Source organism: Pseudorca crassidens, chromosome 2, assembly GCF_039906515.1.
Source record: "Pseudorca crassidens isolate mPseCra1 chromosome 2, mPseCra1.hap1, whole genome shotgun sequence".
NCBI classification, from domain to species: domain Eukaryota; kingdom Metazoa; phylum Chordata; class Mammalia; order Artiodactyla; family Delphinidae; genus Pseudorca; species Pseudorca crassidens.
Window position 1 is genome coordinate 149,444,576 of NC_090297.1, and position 22,710 is coordinate 149,467,285.

The following is a 22,710-nucleotide window of genomic DNA, read 5'->3' on the forward strand; positions in this document are numbered from 1 at the left end:
CCAAAACACACACACACACATACACCCCCAACTCATGCTCTCCCTGGCAAACTCCTACTCACTCTTCAAGTTCAGTCATGTGTCACGGTTCTCAGTGAAACCACCCTCAGCTACCCTCTTCTCCCCCATGTAATAAATCACGTTCCCTTTGAAGTCTTACAGCACTTCTCCTCCATCCTTTAATAGCACTGTCTTGTTGTGCAGTAAAATATCTGATGATGCGTCTTGACTCCCAAGGAAAGTAGGCTCCTTCGAGGCAGTGCTGGAGACTTACACGTCTCTAGCCTTAGCACTCAGCGTAAAGTCTAGTTCCTAGAACCACTGTTTGTTGATGGCCTCCACCACTCATTTGGAAGCTCAGTGGGGTAAGAACTTTCTTTGTCTTGTTTGGTGCTGTAGCCTCTGTATAGCCAAAGTGGTGCCTGGTTTATAGAAGGCACTCAATAAAACTTGGTTGAATGAATTGAATTTTAATCAACTCAAGACTGTGTGGTGAAATAAAAGACTTGGCCAAGTTGTTTGAGTTTCTTGAAAATTTATTTATTGGGGGATTATCATGACTTCAAATGTGTATTTAGTACATGCCCAGTTTTTTTGCACAAGCTGTGAACCATATGAAGATAAACAAGAAGCTTATAGATACATAGGATGAGGGATAAGATGTTTATAAAAACAATACTCACACAAGATAGGAAGCAATAAGTGCTGTGGAAGAGGGCAAATAAAGTACTATGGGAACCCAGGAGAGAGACTTCTTCCATCAGACTGCTCAGTGGTCTTCATGGAGGACAAGTTATTTGACTTGGGATACCATTTACAATATTTTCCCAGTGTGACCCCTGGCAGCCACATGACTCTGGTCCTGGATGTAGCTGATTGGAGGGTGGTCAGTTGCCCTGTGTCCCAGGAACTGGGATGGGAGACTTCAGAGCAGTAACCAGTGTTTGCTGGTCCCTTGAATTAAAGACAAATAGTCTCCAGAGTGGGGTAGTTTTGGTCTTTTGCAGACTGCTCAGAGGTTCAGAGAAAGCTGGTCTGGGGAGAGAACAGAATGCAGGGGCACCAAGAAAAGCAGAAAGGGGTGGCCGTGTGGCCTCAGCAAGCAAAAGGTGGAAGGCTGACTTTCTGAAGACTTTGGTTCCTGGTTCCTGCCCTTGGTGACCTGCAGCAGCTCCTGCCCATGGATATTCTGAGACACCCCAGTCTCCTTACAATAAATACCTTGTTTTTGCTTCAGCTAGCCAAACTATATCACTGTGGCCAAAAACTTTGGTGAAGTCTGTGAAGATGTGAAGAAATGGGCCACAGCCAGGATGGGGCTACTGGAAAAGGGGTGTGATAGGAGAGCTTATTGACCTTCATGTCACTCCACACTCCCTCACTCCCCTCAGCATCTCCCATCCAGGGGCCCTCCCCCTCCTCTAAACCTGGCCAGCAGCCCAGCAGCCGGGGACTGGCATGGCCCAGGCAAAGGTGGCCTTGGCAATGTACGGGTATCTGGAAGCCCAGTCTTCCAGACCCCTAGAATAAACTGGGTATGCCTGGTCCCATACAGTGACTCTACATCCAAGATCCCCATAAAAGAAGTGACTCATCCCATGGAACAGAGTTCAGAAGTATTTGCAGACATGCATCCTTACACACATCCACACGTGTCCATGGTGAGGACACATAGACTCGTACATAAATGCTCCCTCTGTACGTCTTCTTGGAATCCTATGAGTGCACGAAAGCATCTATCTATGGAGAAAAATCATAGAGAGTCATCATTACAAAGAAAGTAGCCTCAACTCCCACCCTCTGGTGGCTTTGAGGTCTGCAAAAGTGTTCACACAGCAACCTCTTTACAAAAACTTAACCCAGCTACTCAAGAGGTGAATCATGCCTTCAGTCAAGGTTCGTACTGTGTGGGAGGGCTCCACGAGGACAAGAAGGGTCTGTAGTGTTTCTCAGGTGGGTTGTGGGACTCTGACATTTGGCCGATCATGTAGGGAAGGGGCAAGGCAGGTTTGATGGGGGCCCTGAGGCATATACAGTTGGAGAGAGTGCTCTCTTTAAGGAAAGAAAAAAATACATATATATATATATATATATATATATATATATATACGTAATTACTAATATTAAAACTAGGTCCAGGGCTTTGGAAATGGCTGGTGCAAGTGAGAGACACTGAAGCTTTAGTTTGGGGCATGCGGGAGCTCAAACTTAAACTTCTTTCCTTTCTCCTGTCCTTGTCATCTCCATACCAACTGAAGTCCCCAGAGGACTGTGGTTCCACGAATGTAGCATATAGCACTTCCCTCATGAAGGTGATGCCTGGGTTGTGACGGGCCTTGGACAAGCCCCCTGCAGGCTAGGGAGGGTGAGCCTGTAGGGAACACCTAGCCAGGTGAGGAGCACCAGCAAGGCAGCTTGAGAGGGAGAGGAATGAGCCATTTTTCTCCCATTCTTGCCGTTCCTCTAACCCAGCAGTTGCCAGACTTTTTCAGCTTGATCCCTTTCCTTTTACCTCTCACAGATCATCGCCCTTCCTCAACCTCCAGGACACAAAATCCCTTTCTATGGAGGGTCCAGGGGGGCGAGGGGAACTCACCATCCATCTTGCAATACCACCTCGAGCCGTGGTCTAGGGACTCAACGTAGCTGAGAACGTGAGCTTGGAGTCAGGCTGCCTGGGTTTGAATCACAGCCTTTCCTTAGCTGAGTGACCAAGTTATTTTAACTTTCTCTCTAACTTCCAGTTTCCCCTCTGTAAAAATGAGATAAAAATAGACTCCACCTCTTAGAGTTATTGTGCAAATAATTCAAGACAAATGTCTAACACAGTAAATGCTTGTCAGGTTGACTCCCATGCACCATAACTCGTCAGCACTGCAGGCCAACAACAGTTGCACTTGAACGCTCTGGGCCCCCGACTTTCGTGAAGATTGTACCCTCTTGTTGGAGAAGTCTCTTCCCTCGCCCCTCTCTCTGAAGACCTTAGATCATTTCTCAGAGGTACTGCCTTGGAGCAATAGTCAAGGAACTTAAGACAATTCTCCCCATTTTACAGCTCACTGAGGTAAGGCCCAGTGCTGCTAAGGGCAGGGCCAAAGCTTCAGAAGAAGCAAAAGCATGTCCAGAAGTAAAACCAAAACCCCATGGCCCCTTAGTATGATTCTCTGGATTGGGAAGCAGGTGAGGACTGTCTCCATGGAAGCTTTGACTCTGCCTGGGACCCAGCTGGAGGGGCAGGGGTAGGCAGCAAGTGGTTCAGGGGAAATCACCTGTCCCCACAGCCTGCAGCAGGTGTGTTCTGTTTTCTCCTTCAGCTCTGACACAGCACAACCAAACATAGCAGGTTCTGGGTTCCCTGAGCGTTGATCAGTCCCTAGCTCTGCCACTGGTTTGCTCTGAGAGTCAGTGCGTTTGTCTCTAAAGTCAGAGATTGGGCTTGATGACATCCAAGTTTCTTAAACCTCTCCAGAAATTGCTTCATCTCAAAGTCACTTGGAGAAAGAGTGAGAGCCCATACCCCAGAATGTTGCACTTCCTACAAACTATTACACCAACTCTGGGCCCTCATCATACCCACAGAGCTCTGATCCCTGAGGGCATATGGCTTGAAATGGCCACCTGTCGTCATCTTTTGGCAGTGTTTGTGAGTGAGAGCAGTGGGTCTGGAAATGGCAGCAAGAAGATTGCTTAGGACTTGAGCAAGGAAAAAAAAAAACAGGGAACTGTGGTGCTTCAAGTTGGAGGGCAATTTTTCAATTAATATTTTTTTTAGGCACATAGTACACACACCTACCCATTCATATAGTGGCAGGAAAAACACAGTGAGGGACTCAGAATCAAATTACAGTAGCAGAAATGTAGTCGTTTGCAAGAATAGCTGAACTTTCTGAGGTGTGCAATGCTGAAATGGGTGACTGCAGGTAAAAGTGGAGCTCTTTGGTGCCTCTGACTTCCATGCCTTCTGGAAGGATGGAACATCATGTAGAATATGATCCCTACCCCACCCAGCCCCCACCATGGATTCCCTTCCTTCCTGAGAATTCTAGAATTCTGCATGGGTTGAGCAAGAAAGTGCAAATGAGGATTGACTTGGCAAAAGGAACGGGTTTGGCAATGAATGTGTCACAGTGTGACCCCAGACAAGTTACTTAACTTTGACCATTAAGTAAAAATCGAGGATGTTCACATCCTGTCCAGCAACAAAGCGTCTGCACTGTAGCAGGTGGGCCTTGAACCTTAGAGGTTGACCTCAGTGTAGGAGTCAGGGAAGGTTCTTCTTCCTCGAAGGTTTATCCAGCCTCACCCTCAGCACAAAGAGTCTTTGTGACCTGGGTCATCAGGCAATGCTACCCACCTCCTGGACGGTGAGCCTCCCTGGGCTTGTAGCCCTGAGCTGGACAAAGGGTGATGATCCACAGGAAGAAAATGATGCCTTTCAAGGGCCCCTAGAATGATGGGGAAAGCAAGCCAATGGACTCTACCCCCCAGAGCTGCCGGACTAATGAGGATGAAAAAGAACACATTGAAATAATCCTACAGGAGCTCATGGAGAAAAAAAAAACAACACTACGTGAAAATTAACATAGCTCGAGCCACCCACCTAATAAAGGATGGAGAATGAACTGAATTAATCAGAGAAGGCTTCTTGGAGAAGGTGAGTTTTAAGACTGGTAGTAGAAGGAATAAGGAGAAAGAGGCATTGATTCGGACACAATGGAGAGAATGAGAGTGGGTTGTGGGGAATAACCTGAGGGAGGTCTCTGATCCCGGGGTAGGCAAGTGCACAGCTGTCCATGTGTGGAGGCCATATGGGCTCACAGCAAGTTACTCCCAAGTCATGGGTCTGTCTCCCCACCTGTAGAATGAGGAAGAAAGTAAACTGGTTTGTCTCTACAGCCCCTCCCAGCATTTTACGATCCTAAAGTTTAGGGAAGAATTCATGGGTGAGCTGGGTTGGGTAGAGTAGAGAATAGGTGGGAAGTAGGAGGGAATAGGCCAGGTTCTTGAGGCATCTAATCTGAGTATAATCTAGGTATATCAGCTAGGACTGAGCAAACTGAAAGTCTACCCCGACCAAGCATCATCCAGGACTGGTCCCTGTAAAGGAGCCCCAGAGCAGAAGGCAACATGCATATGTGACAGGATAAACCCAGCTGGATGCAAAGAAACTGAAATGTGTCAGGGAGGTGGGGCTGGGTCTAGCAAAGCACTATGGCTTTAAGATGACTCATCCATCCCTTCTAACAACAGACCACTCCCCACAGACCTCTGCCAGGTGGACAGTACCAGCCCTGGAGTCCAGGGCTTACTCTAATTCTCAAATTCTTCAGTGAGCCCCAAGGTCTGGACCTAGACTGGCCCTTGTGTCTGAGCTGTTTGCACAGAGAGGAGAGAACCGCCCAAGAGAGAGTCCTCGTCCAGAGCAGGACAGCCAGGATTGCTTCAATAGCCACAGAGAGATGGGGATGGGGTTTGGGAGGCCTTGAGTGACCAGCAGGACACAAGGTTTTGGGGCCCCTCATCCTGCCCTGAGATTCCCAAAATTCTCCATCCCACAGCACCTTTATAGGTATAGAAAGTAGGGAGTGTGGCAGGATTACAGCTTGTTAAAGCCCAAGGAGCTAGGGACAGGTCATGAAACATGGTCCAGGGAAATCCCCAAACAGAAGTGCCCCAGCTGGTTTCCCCATCATTTTGGGTAACTTTCCATTGCCACACACCCACCCCTACCCCCTCCGTCTCTTGTAAAGAACCTACTGTTCTCTTAGTGATCTGCTAAGTATAGGCATCAAAAGAGGCAATGAGTCCAGTTCCTAAACTTGAGAAACTACAGCCTGCATGGGAAGATGAACTTACACTCATGCCCCAAGTATGGAAGAGCCAAGAGGGTATACAATGATCAAGGGCCAAACTGAAATATAAGAGGCTCAGAGAAAGGCATGTCATTGAAAACTGAAGCAGTGGCAAGAGGCTCCACGGAAGAGAAGCATCTAGGGCAGAGCAGCGTGGCAATCAGTGAATGTCCGGAGGCAAGAAGGCGGGAAGAGGGCTTTAGGGAGCAGGGGATGGAACAGACACAGAGAGAAACTGGAATGAAATAAACCACCATTTGTTGAGTGCCCACTCTATGTCACTCATTGTGCCAGGCGCTTTCCACCTGTTATTTCATTTTATCCCAACAAGAGTGGTAGTATCTTTATTTCCATTTTGCAGAGGAGGAAAATGAGGTATTTACATGAATTTAGACTTGACCTGGTGGTCAATGAGAAGTCTCTGCCAGTGGCCAAACTGGGGAGGAGCTTGAGGGCAACAGTGATGGAAAAAGATTGGCCTGGCTATGGTATCCAAGGTGCTGGAGAATATTGTCCATCTACATCCTAAGGTCAAAAGGGGACATGACCCAGAAGCCCTCTAGATGTCTCTGGGACATTGAGTGATGATCTGTGACCTTGGGATTCACCCTCATGACTCAGATGTTCTAGAATTAGCCTTTGGCCCTAGGACCTTTGCCCACACCTGGTGTCAGGCCGGCCCTACTTTCCTTTGCCCAGTGCTCAGCATCTCCGTCTTGTCACAAGGCACCATCCTCCCTTGCTCAGAGATTGGATGAGGTAAATAATCATCACTTACTAACTGTTAAGGAGGTCAACGAGGTGTTATCATCGCAGCCACGCAAACTGCGGCTATGACTAATCGAGCAGTGTCAGAGATTCAGAAAACACTGATAATTATTATAGTATTTTTCCAGCCTTTGTGTTTTTCCTATTTTTGAAGTTCCCAGTGTGAGCTGGAGAGTAAAAGGAAGGCCCAACCTTTCTTTCCCAGAATTGAGAGGATGAGCCATTTTGTTTCAGCCTCCCACCCAGCCTTGTGGTGGGCGACGGGGTGCCTGCTGGGGCCCTGTTTGACTCTCCAGGAAGCACCTTGATGGGGGTCTGAACATCACTGAGCAATCTGGGGGCTAGGGTGAGTCAGGTCAGATGGGGGAATTGGAGGCGTTCTAGCAGAGCGTGGCCGCTGGGTTGTGTCGTCGGGGAATCCCTCAAGGGAACCGTGGACCCATGCTGACCAAAGCCCGTCTGAAGGAAAACCCTGTCTTGCTACATGACTCCTGATTCATAGCTTTCCCCTCCTGGGACTCGGCTCACGTGCTGCCTCATATTATTTTTAAAATTGTCACCCCCCCAACTGCCTCAGACAACAAACTCCACTGAGATGGGGAGACTGAAATGTCAGAAGCTAGAAAAGTCATGTGCAGAAGGCCGAGTCAGGTGTCAACTCCAGGACCTCCCAGGTGATTATCAGCGGCTTGCTTGGGTGTTCTGCAAGCACGTTCACAACGCAAATCCTTCTGATCTGCTCTGTAATTGATCCTGAAAGCCCTTCATCCCTCCATTGTTAGAATACAAACCATTCCCAACAGAGGGACAGCGAAAGGAACAAGGGAACTAACGTGAATGTGCTGAACCTCAGTGGGGTAGCCAGGGCAATCATGTTTTCATAATTACCCAGTTTTTTCCCAGGGCGGCCCGGTCCAAGAACATCCACCACTGTTGACTAAACACAGCCTTTAATGCTATGGGGAGGGGGCCGAGGCCATGCCCAGGCTGGGACTGGGGAAGGAGAAGAGAGTCCAAGGAATTCACACCTGCCCCCCAGGCTCAGGAATACTCAGCCACTTTCACTCATGAAGTGGGTAGTGGGTGGGCGGTTTCCTTGTATATTATTTCCAGGGTGGACTTTTTGCTCTTTCCCAGGCTTCCTCAGAAGCTTAGAACACACTTGGCCCTTAAAAGCCACAGATGTCACCAGGATGGGGCAATTCCAGAGAAGTAGGCATCTGCCCCATGACTGGCACTATTCATCTTTCATATTGGGAAGGGCAAATAAGATGATAAATCCAACAAGCCTGGGAAAGCCCTGAGCCTGCCCTCAAATGTGTGCACATACGCGCGCGCACACACACACACATACACACACACACACACACACAGAGCCAGGAACGCTCGTTTACTTAGATACCCTATGTGTGATATTACCAGTGAAAACTATATGACCTTTCGTGGGAGGGTGAGAAATTGCAGTTACAACCTGTTTCTTAGTGTTCGGTTGGCTAATTACCTTTAAGAAAATGGGGCTTTTGTAGGAGGAGGAAAGGGAGAACCCGGTAAAGGTGAAGCTGTTGGCAAAGGAAATCACACTGAGGTTTGGAAAGCAGAGAGCTGAGGACAGGGTCCCAGAGGGCTGGGCGTGGGGCACAGGAAGAGCTGGCACTCAGCACAGCATGCAGAGAACTAAAGTCAAAACCTGGGGACCCCCTAGATACAGCCGGCAGTAGGGCTGCTGGGAATTTGCCCAGCCTTTTGCCCTAATCGTGAACAAATGTTCACTGATTAATTCTCTCTATCCAGTTCTATAACCGTCCCTGGAAACAGCCTTCTTCTTCCCAAGGAGGAAGTGGAAGAGGTCAACCCGGCCCTCCAATTGGAATCTGACTATTGCTGGATGTGACAAGTGATCAGCAGATGAGATGGTAAATCTGACCAGCCCTGGAAAAGCCCTCCTGTCCACAAAAGTCTCTCACACACAAGCACCGCACAAGAGAGAACAACTTAGCAAGAAGGAATGAGGAAAGATGGCAAATGTCTTCCATCAAGACCCCTTAAACTTTCTGAAATGCTTTCTAAGAGAAATCCCTATGGAATCCAGGCTCCTGCCTTCTGTTTGGCCAGATCTGCTTTCAGGCTGCAGGCACATGCTAAGGGGATTCTGGAGATGGTGAAACTCTACTTCCCTTCCACAGCTCCATCCAACTGCTTCTGTCCCAGCTGGTCGGGCCGTGTCAGGGAGGGAGGGGGAGGGGAGGTGGGGCGAGAGGATGAGGTGTCAGAGGCCAGAGATGGGCATGTAAACCCCCAGACACCTGCCAGCGCCCTAAACCTGCGTCAGAGTCTGTCTCCAACGAAAGGAAAGAAAGCAAGTGTGCTGCAACCAAATCACAGTAGCCAAAGTGGAAAATACAGCTCTGCCACAGGCCGTTGGCTCTGGGGAAAATTCTGCCGCTGAACCATGTGGAGGCTCAACGGTGTTTATCTTCTATGGTTGCCGAGCGTGGGGTTTTTTTCTTACTCTTTTTCTATTTGGGAGGTGGCACGTATTTTCCTTTCATTGCATGGAGGGGGCTGCAGTTACATGCCTTTGGGCAGGCCACAACCAGAGAAGCAGGCTGACTAGAACCAGTGATGAAATCTCATGGGGCTCGGGCTTTCTTCCGGGATACTGAGAGGATGGTGGGAGGGAAGGACCACAGCCTTGTGACATTTTTTCTTTTTTCTCTCTCTTTTTTTTTTTTTCATTTTATTGGAGTATAGTTGATTAACCATGTTGTGTTAGTTTCAGGTGTCGAGCAAAGTGATTCCGTTATACATTTATATATATTCATTCTTTTTCAGATTCTTTTCCTGACATTTTTTCAAACTGACATATAACATCATATTAGTTTCATATGATGTTTCAGGTGTAATTGCATTTTTAAATTTTTTAAGATTATTGAAGCTACATTATTTATCTCAGTATGGTGATATGGGTAAAGAAATGAACTGATTAGACCAAACTTCTAAATCCTACTCTGCCACTCAGGCAGATAGATTCTTTAAACGCTCTGAACTCCATTTTCCTCATCTGTAAAAGGAGAGGATTAATATAGAAATAAACTAGAAAATAAACTCCAAAACCCCTCCCAGCTCTAATAGTTCTAAGCATTTAGAGTCAAGACTTAACTCTATGCTTCCTGGCTATCTGACTCTGGGCAAGTCAGCTAACTTCTTTAAGCCATAGTTTCTTCATCTGTAAAAATTGCACTAAGAACCCTGGCTTTGCCTTCCTCCTAGGGTGGCTGGGAGGACCAGATATTACAATACCCATAAGGGCATTTTGTAAACCTTTACACTCTAGACATGTGCAGACTGTTTGTATAATTTCCACTTACCAGGGCAAATAGTAGTAGAAGGTTTTAGTTATCTGCACCTCTTGGTGCTCCATGAAGCTAGCAACAGGCTTATAGAGAGCAGGAGAGGGGGGTTGTTGGATTGAAGAAAATTTTCTGAGCACCAGTATCACTGGACACTATGGAATCTTTTCTGAAAGGCCACAGGAAAAAAATAGACAGGGATTGGTGCCAGGTTGTTTGGTTATGTCTTGAAAGCAAGGACTTAGGATAGACGACTCCTACTTCTCTTCCAGTATAAGAATTTTTAAGTCTCCTACATAAGGTTTAGGCTGGGAAAACCACCTACATGGACAATGGCCCTTTGGATTTAAACTGGACCATTTTTGATCTCTACAGCTTACTGGAATCAGAGAGAGGCTTCCTAGAAGATGCTTTTAGAGGGTGTGAGTACAAGGGCAATGTTTTCTGAAGCAATGGGTTGGGAGGGTGGTTGGAGTGGGAGTGAATGAGGTTTAGAAGGAATGTACAGGAATAGTTTAATAGTTTCCCAAAAGAAGTTCAGTAAGCAGGTATGGCTACTTCGAGAAAATTCTTATTCTTATTAAGAATCTATATGGTATAGTTTTTTTTTTTTAAGGTCTAAGTTTTGGGGTCAAATATGGGTTCACAATTCTGCCTCAATCACTATGAACTCTATAACCCAGGGTGAGCCTCATTTTACTCTTCTTTAAAATAGGATTGATAACTGGATAACCTCTTGAGGTTGTTGTGAAACTTAAAGTGAAATAATATTAATAAAATGCCTGGCACATAGTAAGGTATCAAAGAGTAATAAAGGAAAACCAATTAGGCCAGGTAGCAGTCAACTGTGGGCATCAGCAGGGGTCCAAGGGCTCTTGGCCTTGGGTCAGGCTATGTCAAGCCCATGGCACACAGTAGACACACACTAGATGGTAGCAGACATGTGGCATCGGTTATTCATAAAAGAGCTTTACAGAATCACACACACGCACAAGCACACACTCACATTCACAACAGATCAGATTGCTTAAGCTCACCATCTCCGGATTGAGAAGATGAATAAGAGGCCTGAAGACCAGTGTGTTTCCCCAGCTGTGTCACAAGAAGGAAGGTCCTCAGTATCCCTGGGAACTCTGGGCAGAGGGGGATTTTAGAAGGAAGCTCTCTGAAAAGCTCAGATCCCCATGGCTGTAAAGTGGTTGTATAAAGGAAAGTGAGGCCTGACGGACTGCACCACACAGGGCAGTGGGAAGGCTAAAGCCCAGGAAAGGGCTGTGGGGCTTGGTGGTTTGGAACCTGGCTAGGCAGAAGACAGTCCTGGATCTGACTACTGCTGCTGGCTCTAAAAGCCAGCAGGGCCTCCCTCCTTGAGTCAAGGATAAGACCACAGAGGAGCTAACTCTTCCATGTCTTTGGCTGTTTTGTAACCTTAAAGTATTTCAACCTGTTGGCAGGCCTCTTTGATCCTCTGCCAGGGAGGAGTCTCCCCATTACACAGAGAGAGAAAATGAGGCTCACTGAAGTTGGAAGACATCTCCATAGCCACACAGAAGAAAGGCTAAAACGTAAACAGATCTCCTTCTCCTGGGCCCAGATCTCTACCATTTGAGAATCTAAAACCCAACTGCTAGCCAAAATGAGCAAAGTATTTACCCCAAAAGCTAGATTGTCTCCTCCCCATCCCTGGCGTATGCGAAACATGGGTCCAGGCTCCCAGGACAAAATAGACACATACACACACACAAACACACACAAATACATACATAGGAAAAGATGCTTCACCATTCTAGGTGGTGGTATACACCAAGTGTGGCCAAGTATGGTCATGAGCAGTGGAGGAGTGGAAGGAAGGAAGGAAGGAAGGAAGGAAGGAAGGAAGGAAAGAAAGAAAGAAAGAAAGAAAGAAAGAAAGAAAGAAAGAAAGAAAGAAAGAAAGAAAGAAAGAAAGAAAGAAAGAAAGAAAGAAAGAAAGAAAGAAAGAAAAGAAAGAAAGAAAGAAAGAAAGGAGGGAGGGAGGGAAGGAAGGAAGGAAGGAAGAAAGAAAGGAAGAAAGGATGGAAGGAAGAAAGGAAGAAAGGAAGGAAGAAAAAGAAAGAAAGAAAGAAAGAAAGAAAGCAAGAAAGAAAGAAAGAAAGAAAAAGAAAGAAAGAAAGAAAGAAAGAGAGAAAGGGAGGGAGGGAAGGAAAAAGGAAGAAAGCTCAGTGGGACCAGATTGGTAACGAAAGGCTCATGGAAGAGGTGGCTCTGGAGGATTCTGTCGGATGAAAGCCGGGAAGTGTGCAGTCATTGCAGACCAGTAAAGCCGCAGGTGCAAGCGAGATGCTGAGAGAGAACAGGGCATCTTCTGACAACAGGTGAGAGCCCTCTTGGTTTGGCCAGCAACTTTGTGCAGAAAATCTGTGGGAAAGAAGGCTGCAAAGGCATTTGGAAGTGTGAATGCGAAGCTTGGGTGGCTGGGGTCTGTTCAGAAGGAACTGGGCAGCCGTTGAAGGTTCCTGCAAATGGGACTTTGGTGATGATACTGGTGCATTAGGAAGATGAGCCTGTGGTCTGGAGAAATCAAAAATGCCGTAAAGAAGGCATTCTGGCGTTCCTGGGGTTGAAGGGAACAACCGGCATAAAGAGTTAATTGGCTGTCCTTAGAAGGGTAATGGCAGTAACTACGGGCTACAGCTGAGCCTCCATGTGGCCTTTAGCTCAGCTGGGGTGGGAAGCACCAGCGACCAGGGGTGGGGTCAATGTGAAGAACTCAGCAGCCTCACCATTTCTGCAGCCCTAAATCTCAGCTGCAGTGGCCCCAGCAGCCTCAACCCCAGCTTTCCCACCACTGCAGCCTATGCAGGAGCACGCTCTGGCTCCCTGCGGCCTCTTCCATGCAACGCAGCTCCTCCTCACCTCCAGTTTACTCTAAAGCCCTCTGATTTTATCTGAAATGAAATAGAAGCCTCAGCTGTGATCATAGTGACCAGAAGCTCCCATGTGCTGCTCCCCAGCTCACCTCCCTCCACCAAGGGCCTTGCCTCATTAGTCCCCTGCAGCCCGCACCCGCTCCACTTGCACCACTCTTTGGATGTTCAAAGTCATTTCAAGAGGCCCAGAAGGGAAAGCAAGATTGTGGTAGTATCAACAGTCATGGCTGTTCTGGTAGTCATGGTGTGGTAGGTGTAACATAGTTATATGGAAGCCATGGACTGTCTGCCAGGTAATAGTCGTTGAGCGCTCACTACGTGCCAGACACTGTGACAAGTTTTTATCCCATTTTATTCTCATGACCAGGAGATGGGTATTACTATTTCTTCCGTCTTACAGATACGATCGGGTTTCCTTGGTAGACATGTATATGGTGCTCTGGATTCCAGTGGCAGAGACACCAGGCCAGTTTGCCCATGACACCCCACTGAGGATGTCCAGTTATCCCTTCCCTTCCAGGTGCCTAGCCCCAAGCCCCCATCACCATCCCTTCCCAACACACAGTCAAACTTTGCAGCCCCTTTGGCAGGTATGTGTTTTTGGAGGTAGCTTTTGTCTGAGGCACAGATGTTTGTAAGTCACTGTTTTGGAACCTGGAACAACGTCTTCATAGAAACTCCTTTTAAAAATGCTTTGTTGGGCTTCCCTGGTGGCGCAGTGGTTGAGAGTCCGCCTGCCGATGCAGGGGACAGGGGTTCGTGACCCGGTCCGGGAAGATCCCACATGCCGCGGAGCGGCTGGGCCCGTGAGCCATGGCCGCTGAGCCTGCGCATCCGGAGCCTGTGCTCCGCAACGGGAGAGGCCACAACAGTGAGAGGCCCACATACCAAAAAAAAAAAAAAAGCCTTGTTCTTGGCCTATGATACAACTGTGTTATACTATAAATAGCACCAACCTCAGCTCAGGTTCTTGGGAGCTGGGGTCTGCAAGATTAACAAGGGGGAGTTTCTTTCTCCTACTGGATATATGACCAGCCTTAGGCAACATTTGAAATAGGCAAAGTTATCTTGGGTCACCTCTTATCACACTCGACTCCCTCTCCCTAAGACCCCTCTGGGAGGCCCCTGTCACTTTCCCCTCTGAGGGGACCCTCACTTGAAACCCCTCTATTGAAACCCCTGCCTTCTGCCCTGCTTGACCCAGAGCTCTCAGGTGATCTACTCTCCTGTCCACCTGTCCAGCTCACAACCCAGCCCCACACAGAGCCCAGCCTCTGGGGTCAGCACACCTAAATGTTCTGCTTCTTTTCCATTGCTTCTTCCCCGCCTCTGAATCTGACGCCAGCGGCCCTCTAGAAGTTACTGGTTACTTCATAAAGGATCTCTCAGAAGCAGAATCCTGAAGTAAGGGGTTCCTTACTCAGAAGGGTAAGAATGAACCAATGGCTGCCATTTGAGTCTATAGAAATGGGCGTTTGGGGGTGGCCTGTATGTCCTTTGGCGCCATCTACATGTTTCTGTCCAGTGAGGCTTCAGTCCACTGATCCGTGGAGCTTCCTTCATTGGCTCCATGAATCTGCTGCTCTGATGCCTGTATGGGGTAAGTGTTCCTCCACAATGGTTTCCACATGATGGTCAGATGTCCTGTTTCTGGCACTGGTCATTCCCCCCTCTCTCCTCTCCTTTTCCCCGTGGGATATGACCAAGGGGTTGAAGGACCTCCTCATTGCTTCAAAGCCTGCAGCCCTGGCAAGCCACGGCCTGAGGCAGCACCCGACCTGGCTTGCCGTGCTCTGCCATGGGGATCCAGCACCCACGCCACTGTCACCAAGCAAACCTGTTATCTGAGGCTCAGGTCGTGAGCCAGCCACATCCAGAGCGCTTCCTCCTTGGCCGTGGCCTGCTCCTGGCCGACACCAAACAACAGACATGTTACCTCCCGGTGCAGATAATTTCTTGAGAACGTGAAGAGATGTGAAAGAGATGTGAAGCGATCTCTAGGGCTTTCCAGTAATATTCTTTCCTCCCAGAGACAGTCACTGTGAGAAATCCACTTCCGGAAGGTGCTCACCTCCATCCCACGCCCCCGCCACCCGCCAGGCCTCGCTCTTGAGGAAAAGGTAGCATCATGTCCTCCCCGACCAGGAGGCCCCTCTCATTTCCACTGCTCTCAGCAGCTCTGACTCACAACGAAACTGCAACCTCAAGAACACTGGGGGCCAGGATTGCGAGAAGGAAATACAGGTGAACACACGCAAAGCTGCCCGAAGAAAAGGTTTTTGTTCCTCTTACAGAATGGCATTTCCAGAGCTGGGCAGCATCTCTGCACTAGAAGTGACCAGAAGGGCCCCCTGTCGAGCTGACTTAGTGGATTTGGCAAGGGAAGAAGGTGTGCATCGGAGTCACTCATGCCAGCTAACTCTTGCCAGGGAGGGTAGATGGGGCAGGGGAGGGCAACAAGAACATCACAAAATGTTAGGATGTTAGATTTGGAAAGTACCCTAGCAAAACCACTCTGTCAAGCCTCCCACTTATGGATGCAGAAAGCGAGGCCGAGGGATGGAGAAAGGATGCGTCCAGGATTTCCCAGGGGAGGCCAGGGCTGGAAGCCGTCCTCCTGGACGGCCGAGCCAGAACTCTTTCTATTATGGGGTTGACTTCTCTGCCCCCCGGGACGTCCTCAGAATATTGGGGTGGAGAACTCCTGTTCCCAGACTTTAGGTCCACAAAGAGATACCTCCGGCTCTAGCAGCTGCACCTTCTCACGGAAAGGCGTGGACCACTGCATCTCAGGTGTACTGACTGCTTGTTAAGTGCCGGGAAATCACCTAGGCCCCTGTGTACGTGCACTATTTCACTCGGTCCCTACAACAGCCCCACAGTGCCAGTCATCATCTCCAGCTGGAGATACTGCAGTTCAGGGAAGCTCGGTAACTTGCCCGGGGTCACACCAATGGTAAGGGGCAGAGCTGGGTTGCAAATTTAGTCTGACTCTAGGGCCTACAGATTTAACCACCACACTCTCCTGCAAAGACCAGCCCAAAGGCAGGGCACATCACGTGGTTTCCAGTAACTGAACACTTGGACCCAGGGGGCTGTGGGGTGGCAAGTGAGGAAGATGAGTGCTTTGCTATCAGAGATCCAGCGTTTGCTGTCAGAGGTCCTATGAGTTGTGTCACACAAGGGAATCTTGAGTGCACAATTCTTAGCCACTGTTTCGTGAAACCGATCAGTCAACTACTTTATAACCAACCTTGTGCTTGAGGCATCTGACTAGGAACAGTCCCGAACCACCCAAAAGCCAGGCACAAAGAGATCTTGCTCAGTTTTTTGAAAGAATCATGTTTTATGGGGTTTTCTGGGTTTTTTAACATCTTTATAGGAGTATAATTGCTTTACAATGGTGTGTTAGTTTCTGCTGTATAACAAAGTGAATCAGCTATACATATACCTATATCCCCATATCCCCTCCCTCTTGTGTCTCCCTCCCACCCTCCCTATCCCACCCCTCTAGCTGGTCACAAAGCACCAAGCTGATCTCCCTGTGCTATGCGGCTGCTTCCCACTAGCTATCCATTTTACATTTGGTAGTATATATAAGTCCATGTCACTCTCTCACTTAGTCCCATCTTACCCTTCCCCCTCCCTGTGTCCTCAAGTCCATTCTCTACATCTGCGTCTTTATTCCTGCCCTGCCCCTAGGTTCTTCAGAACCATTTTTTTTCTTTTTTTTTTTAGATTCCATATATGTATGTATATATATGTGTTAGCATACGGTATTTGTTTTTCTCTTTCTGACTTCACTCTGTATGACAGACTCAAGCATTGATGTATGTAATCATCAAAAGTATCAGAATCTTGCTGGGCTTCCTTAAATTTCTTTTATAGTTTAGTGATATGTTGTTCTGAACTACATTTGAAGGTTGAAGCATCTTAGGGCTTCTCAGTCCAGCTCTGTTAAAAAGAAAAGAACGTGTTTCCACTCAGTGCATAGACTCTCCCATAATCAGATGGGCCACCAGGGATCAAGCTTTAATTTGAACATACCATGTCTGACCCAGTTCCTAAAAGAGTGCGCACCTTTCAAAGTGATTTCTGAATTAGCCAGATCCGTCAAAGCCCACTGACTGTATCTTCCACTCAACTCTGCAGGCGGACAGAGGAGAATGGAAAGCAAAGTGTATTGATTTGATTGGATTAATCCTGGCCTGTTAGACTGGGAAATGTCTGCTTTTCTTTTCTTTTCTTTTTAAATTTTATTTATTTTTTTTATACAACAGATTCTATTACTTATCTATTTTATACATATTAGTGTATATATGTCAATCCCAATCTCCTAATATTTTATTTTCAAGGTTTTTCTGAAAACTGAGAAAGAACAAAGGTAGCCAAAGAGAAAGCAGGTTTATTAACTGCCCCTCAGAATTGAAGGAGAGAGCAAGAGAGCGAGAGCGAGAACGAGAGAAGAATTAAAAGTGGAAATGGAAAGTAGAACCAAAAATAAGTCTGCAGTAGAGTCCCTCCCACAGCCCGGTGCCCCCTGACCGCCCCAGTCCTGCAACTTGATCCTGGGCCCCGGGCGCCTTGGAGAAGGGGATTACCAGTAACAGGTAGGGCACTGCAAATCAGCCCCCAAACTCCCTTGGGTTCTGACTTGAAAGTACAAATTTGGCGTGTGAAGCACTGCAGCTTCCATGACACACGTGATGCTCACAGAAGCAGCTGCACTGTGAACCGCTATAGGACCACACAGGCTATTGGGAAACTCTGAATAAAGGAGACGGCAGTGAAGCAATGGGCTTCTCCCTTCTCCCTGCAGGACAGGTGCCTGAGCGTACATCCTCCGCCCCTTCCTTGGAAGCCAAACTTTGATCACCTTCCTCCCATTCATCCTCACCCAGATATTTTTGTTAAATGCTTAAGCCAACGGTTCTCAAGGTGTGGTCCAAGGACTCCTAGGAGGACCTCCCTCTTCTAACCGTATACCTCTATGAGGCTGGATTTTCTCACATGCTTCAAACCCAAAAACCTATCACAACAGATTGGCTGTAGGAGCAGTTGTAAGAATGTAAGTTCCTCTATTAAACCAGATATTTAAAGAACTTTGCGACAGATGTCAAACTGTGCACTCTTCTCACTAAATGTGTTCCGACTTGGAAAATACAGTTATTTCTCATTAAAAATTTGTTATTTATGTTAAGATGTAGTGGGTTTTTAAATTATTATTTCTTTAGAATGTCATAAATGTTTTTTAAAAAAATTTCTCAGTTTTCCTTTCTAATATGATGAATATTGATAGATAGAACCCAACAAAGTAGAAGCTCTTTGGGGTCTTCAACAATTTTCAAGACTGTAAAAGGGTCTTGAATCCGAATAGTTTGAGAAGAGCTGACTAAGGGAATCTAGGACCACACTGAACACAGTGGCACACTGCCCCCGAGAGCATATGACCTCGGGCTGGTATGTAAATGACACACTCACAGTAGAAGTGATGTGAGTCCAGGATGCAGGAAGCAGCTGGCTCTTCCTATGTCATGCACTTATGCACCTAAGCACACGTGGAGTGGGGCTGAGGATTTACAGTCAGGGGTACATCTTAGGGATAGAGATCAGAATAGGCAAGATAAAGGGAAATCCTCAGCTCTCTGTTCTCTTGAATAAGGTTTCATGGAGGAGATGGTGCTTTAGGGGTACCGTGGTGGGAGAGCATACCAAACTATGTCTTTAATATCACTGCAGTTGTGTCTTAGAGACAGACAAGATACAGGAGAAACTCCTTTCTGTCTGCAAATATTCGAAGGATTGAAATATTTCCCTAAGACAAAAATACCTAAGCAACACTCACCCCCATCTCCAGCTTCTAATCATAGGGCTATGCATCCTGCAAGTGCATAATAGATTCATAATTGTTTTATGGAGGAAAAACTTATTTTCACAGGCTTTCAGCTTCTCCTCACCACTGCTGCCCCACGTGCTGCTCACGTCTTAGGCAACTCCCCCCAGTTGTTGGTGCTGCATGAGAATTCAGTGACTGAACACTCATCTGAGTCAAGGAATTAGGTACTGATTTGAGAAGAATAATACCAAAGGAATTGAGTTCTGATTTCACCTTTGTCATTAACTGTCTCTAGTGCCTGGGAAAGTCACTTTCTTTTCTGGGCCTCAGTTTGCCCATCTGTAAAATAAGAGGTATGGATTAGATAATGTCTAAGGTCCTTCCTCTTCTGACATCTCTTGACAGAGGACCTTTTTAATGTTCCAACAACCATGGGGGATTTGGTTAACATCTGCCAGGAAGAGTATAGATTAGTAATAGTATTGATAGTTTAAACATGGAAAAGCTAAATGGGAATAGACATAGAGTTTGTGAGGGTAGGTGTTCCCCCAAGTGAATTCACCCTCTGCTCCATATGAGATAGAAGGCAAACGTAGTCGTTTTACAGCTACAAAAAGTTTAGGAAGCACACACTCAGTCATGCAATGCATCAACAAATATTTAGTGTGAACCTTGGATGAGCCCAGAATTGCGCTAAGTACTAGGCAAACACCGATGATCAAAAATAGACGTGAGCCCTGCCCTCGAGGAGGGCAGTCTAATGGGAGAGATGGAGATCAGTCAAGAGACCACATAGCCACGTGTGTAATTACAAACTGACACCAGTACTATAAAGAAAAGGAGCAAGGTGTCCTGAGGAGATATACCCAAATGACCTGACCTTGACTGCAGAGTCAGGAAAAACTCATATGAGAAAGTAAGATCTAAGCTGAGAACCGAAGGATGAAGAGAGGGGGAGGCACAATCCAGAAAGGAGAAACTACATGTGCAAAGGCCCCGTGGTAGGAGAGAGAGCATGGATGATTTGGGCAAAAACAAAAGAGGAAAGCCAATAAGGCTGGAACGCAGAGGGAAGTGGAGGGTGCTAGAAGATGAGGCAGAAGAAGTAGTCAAGGTCCGATAATAAAGGGAGCTGTAAACAGTATTAAGAATGTGGGTCCTCATTTTACCCAGGAAGGGAAAGTGACACGTCACTGAAGGGTTTAAGCAAGGGGAGAGTCATGATCAGATTGGTATTTGAAAATAATCACTTGGGATACAAAGTGGAGGACAGTATGGAGAATGGATATTAGAATACCAATAAGGCGCTTGTTCGGAGCCCAGGAGAGACAAGATGGAAGCTTGAACCAGACAGTTGCTGCTGCTGCTGATACAAATGGAGAGAAGTTAGCAGATTACAAAGATGTTTATGAAGAAAAATCTGGAAGACCTGCTAATAGATTGGACATAGGTTGGTAAGGCAGAGGGAGGAACCAACAAGTTACTTCTAGGTGTCTGGCTTGTATGTTAGGTTAGATGGTGGTCCCCTTGCTGAGTTAGGGTGCCGTGTCACTGGATGAAGCTGAGATGAGAGAAAGAAGATGATGAGTTTAGTCTCTGATAAAAAATCAATTACATAAATTGGGGGCCCAGTGCAAAATGAAAATGTGGGGCATCTTGTTCAACAACTGTTAAGAATTTCAAGACAGTGACAACAGAGCAAAGGCAGGGCCCTTCCCAGCATGGGGCCCTCTGAGTGACTACACAGATCGCATGTCCTGCTCGGACACACTAGGTTTAATGTGTCAGCCATCCAGGGAAATTTGAGTAAACTAAATCCCATCAGAGGGACAGCCCTGGAGCTGAAGGAATCTATCTGTGCTCCAGGCTCAGGAACCCACTAGTTATTCTAGGTAGTCATGCAGACAGAGCAGAGACAGCTGTATCCTCTGGGTGGCAAGGACTCCAACACCTGGTGTCCTGGCCCCTGTAGCCAAATCTCTCGTATGAGAAGTTACAGAGCACAGCGTCCGTCCCCTAAGGAAAATCCAAATTGCTTGATACGGCGCCACCGTTGTACAAAGGGGAATTCCACATTGGCTGTCCAAAGATCAGCCCTTCCGCTGTGGTTTGCAGCGTCTGCCGGCCACAGTCCTCGGAAGGGCACCCACTCCAGTTTGCATAACCCTTGCTTGATTCGGCCTAGGGGCCAGCCCCAACTCGGGCTCCTTTTAAAGCTCTGACCCACCAGGACTTTATTCTGAAGCACCTCAACCACAAGGTCAAATTCAAAGACAGAACCCTGTCCCTTGGGGGCCCACCCGGCCCCACTTGGGGGGGGGGGTGATGCCACACTCTGTGCTCTTGACCAGGCCTGTTGCGGCAAAGCCCCTGAGGAAGCCTCGGTCCAGGGAGCTGAGCAAGGTTATTCAAGGGAATACTAGAAATTTCAAGCTGGGGAAACTATTGCACGTTCTAGATGTCCTGAAGAAGAAGAAATGAAACTCCCATTATCAGCCTTAAAATAATGATTACAAATGAGCACACAGGAGCCAAGCCCCCAAGGGATTCTTCATTGAGACAGTCAGCTCCCTTCTCCTGGGTGGGCACCTTCCCACCTTCTCTGCCTGCATCACTGACCTGCCTGCTACGCTTGTGGTGGCCCTGTTGACAGGCAAGCTGGCTGAACCCTGAGTCCAGCAAGCTCAGATTCCATAGCCTTCTCTTTGTGACTCCAGTGCAGCCCCACAGGGCTCCCAGTCTGTTCCCCACTCTTGGGTCTGAGCGGCAGAATTGTTGCAAGATACAGGACAGTTACACCAAGAAGGCTGCCTTTTTGCTGAGCATGAGGTTAGCTGCGAGGTGATTCCTTATAAGCTCTTGTGCATTGTAGACCGCACCCTCCAAAATCTGTTCACAATTCTTGTCTGCCTGGAGTCGTCTGCAGCTAAAGTGGTGAAACTCATAGATGGAGCTTTCCAGAAAAATTATTAGGATCTCCTGGGCTGACATGCCTTTGGACCTTTAGACTCTACCCACGTCCCTCCTCCCTGACATCCTACAACAATTCATAGAAAAGCAAGAAGGCAGAAAATATGGGTCCTGGATGACACTGGAGTGCTGTACTAGCCTTGGACTGCCTGCCTCTGAACTTCTTGTCACGGAAGACCAAAAAATAATATCCCTTTCCTTTTTAAGCCATGGTGAGTCAGACTTTCTTTCTTTTGCAGCTGAATATGAACATTAGGGAATATTCTGGAGAAGGGATGGAAGAGAAGAGATATTTCCCCTCCCACACTTTCCTCTGATTTCCCAGTGAGTCCCCAAGGAAAAAAATTCATTTAAATTCAATTTAATAGGCATGTATTGGACATTTGCTATGAATCTAGATCTGAGGGAGAATTGGGCTCTGACCATCTGCTCTCAAGGAGCTCACAGTCTAATGAGTGGCATTTGTGTTGTCTTGAAATCCACAGGGCCAAATGGTGCCCAGACTGACACACCATCCGTCCACAGGTGCCTGCTCGCTCACTTTCTTCCCTACTTGGGCTCTTCCCTTGGACTGAAACCCCAACTCAAATCTAACATGCAGACTGTTGACATTTATGTCACATCTACATGACCTGTGAGTTTGGGATTTTTCCCGGTGAATCCTAATGACTTTTCAGATGAATGGTACCTTCACAGTCTTGAGAAACAGGAGTCATCTTTGTTGTTCTTGTTGTTTGGTCAATATATAAGCAAAGGGTCTTAACTTTTCCCAAGATGTTCACACCTATTCTCTTGTGTCAGCTTGACATCAGTCCTGTGAGATATGTGGGTAGGGAAGATATTGTTATCTCCATTTGTTAATTAAGTAATTGCATCAAGGAAGTTGCCTAAGTGGTCTCTGACCATTTAGATTCTGAAAATTTTGAGATGAGAGAGGACAACAATTTCACATCAACAGAGAAAGGATGAAAAATTCAACAAATGGCTTGAGGTAATTGGCAACATTTACCAAACATTCCAAAACA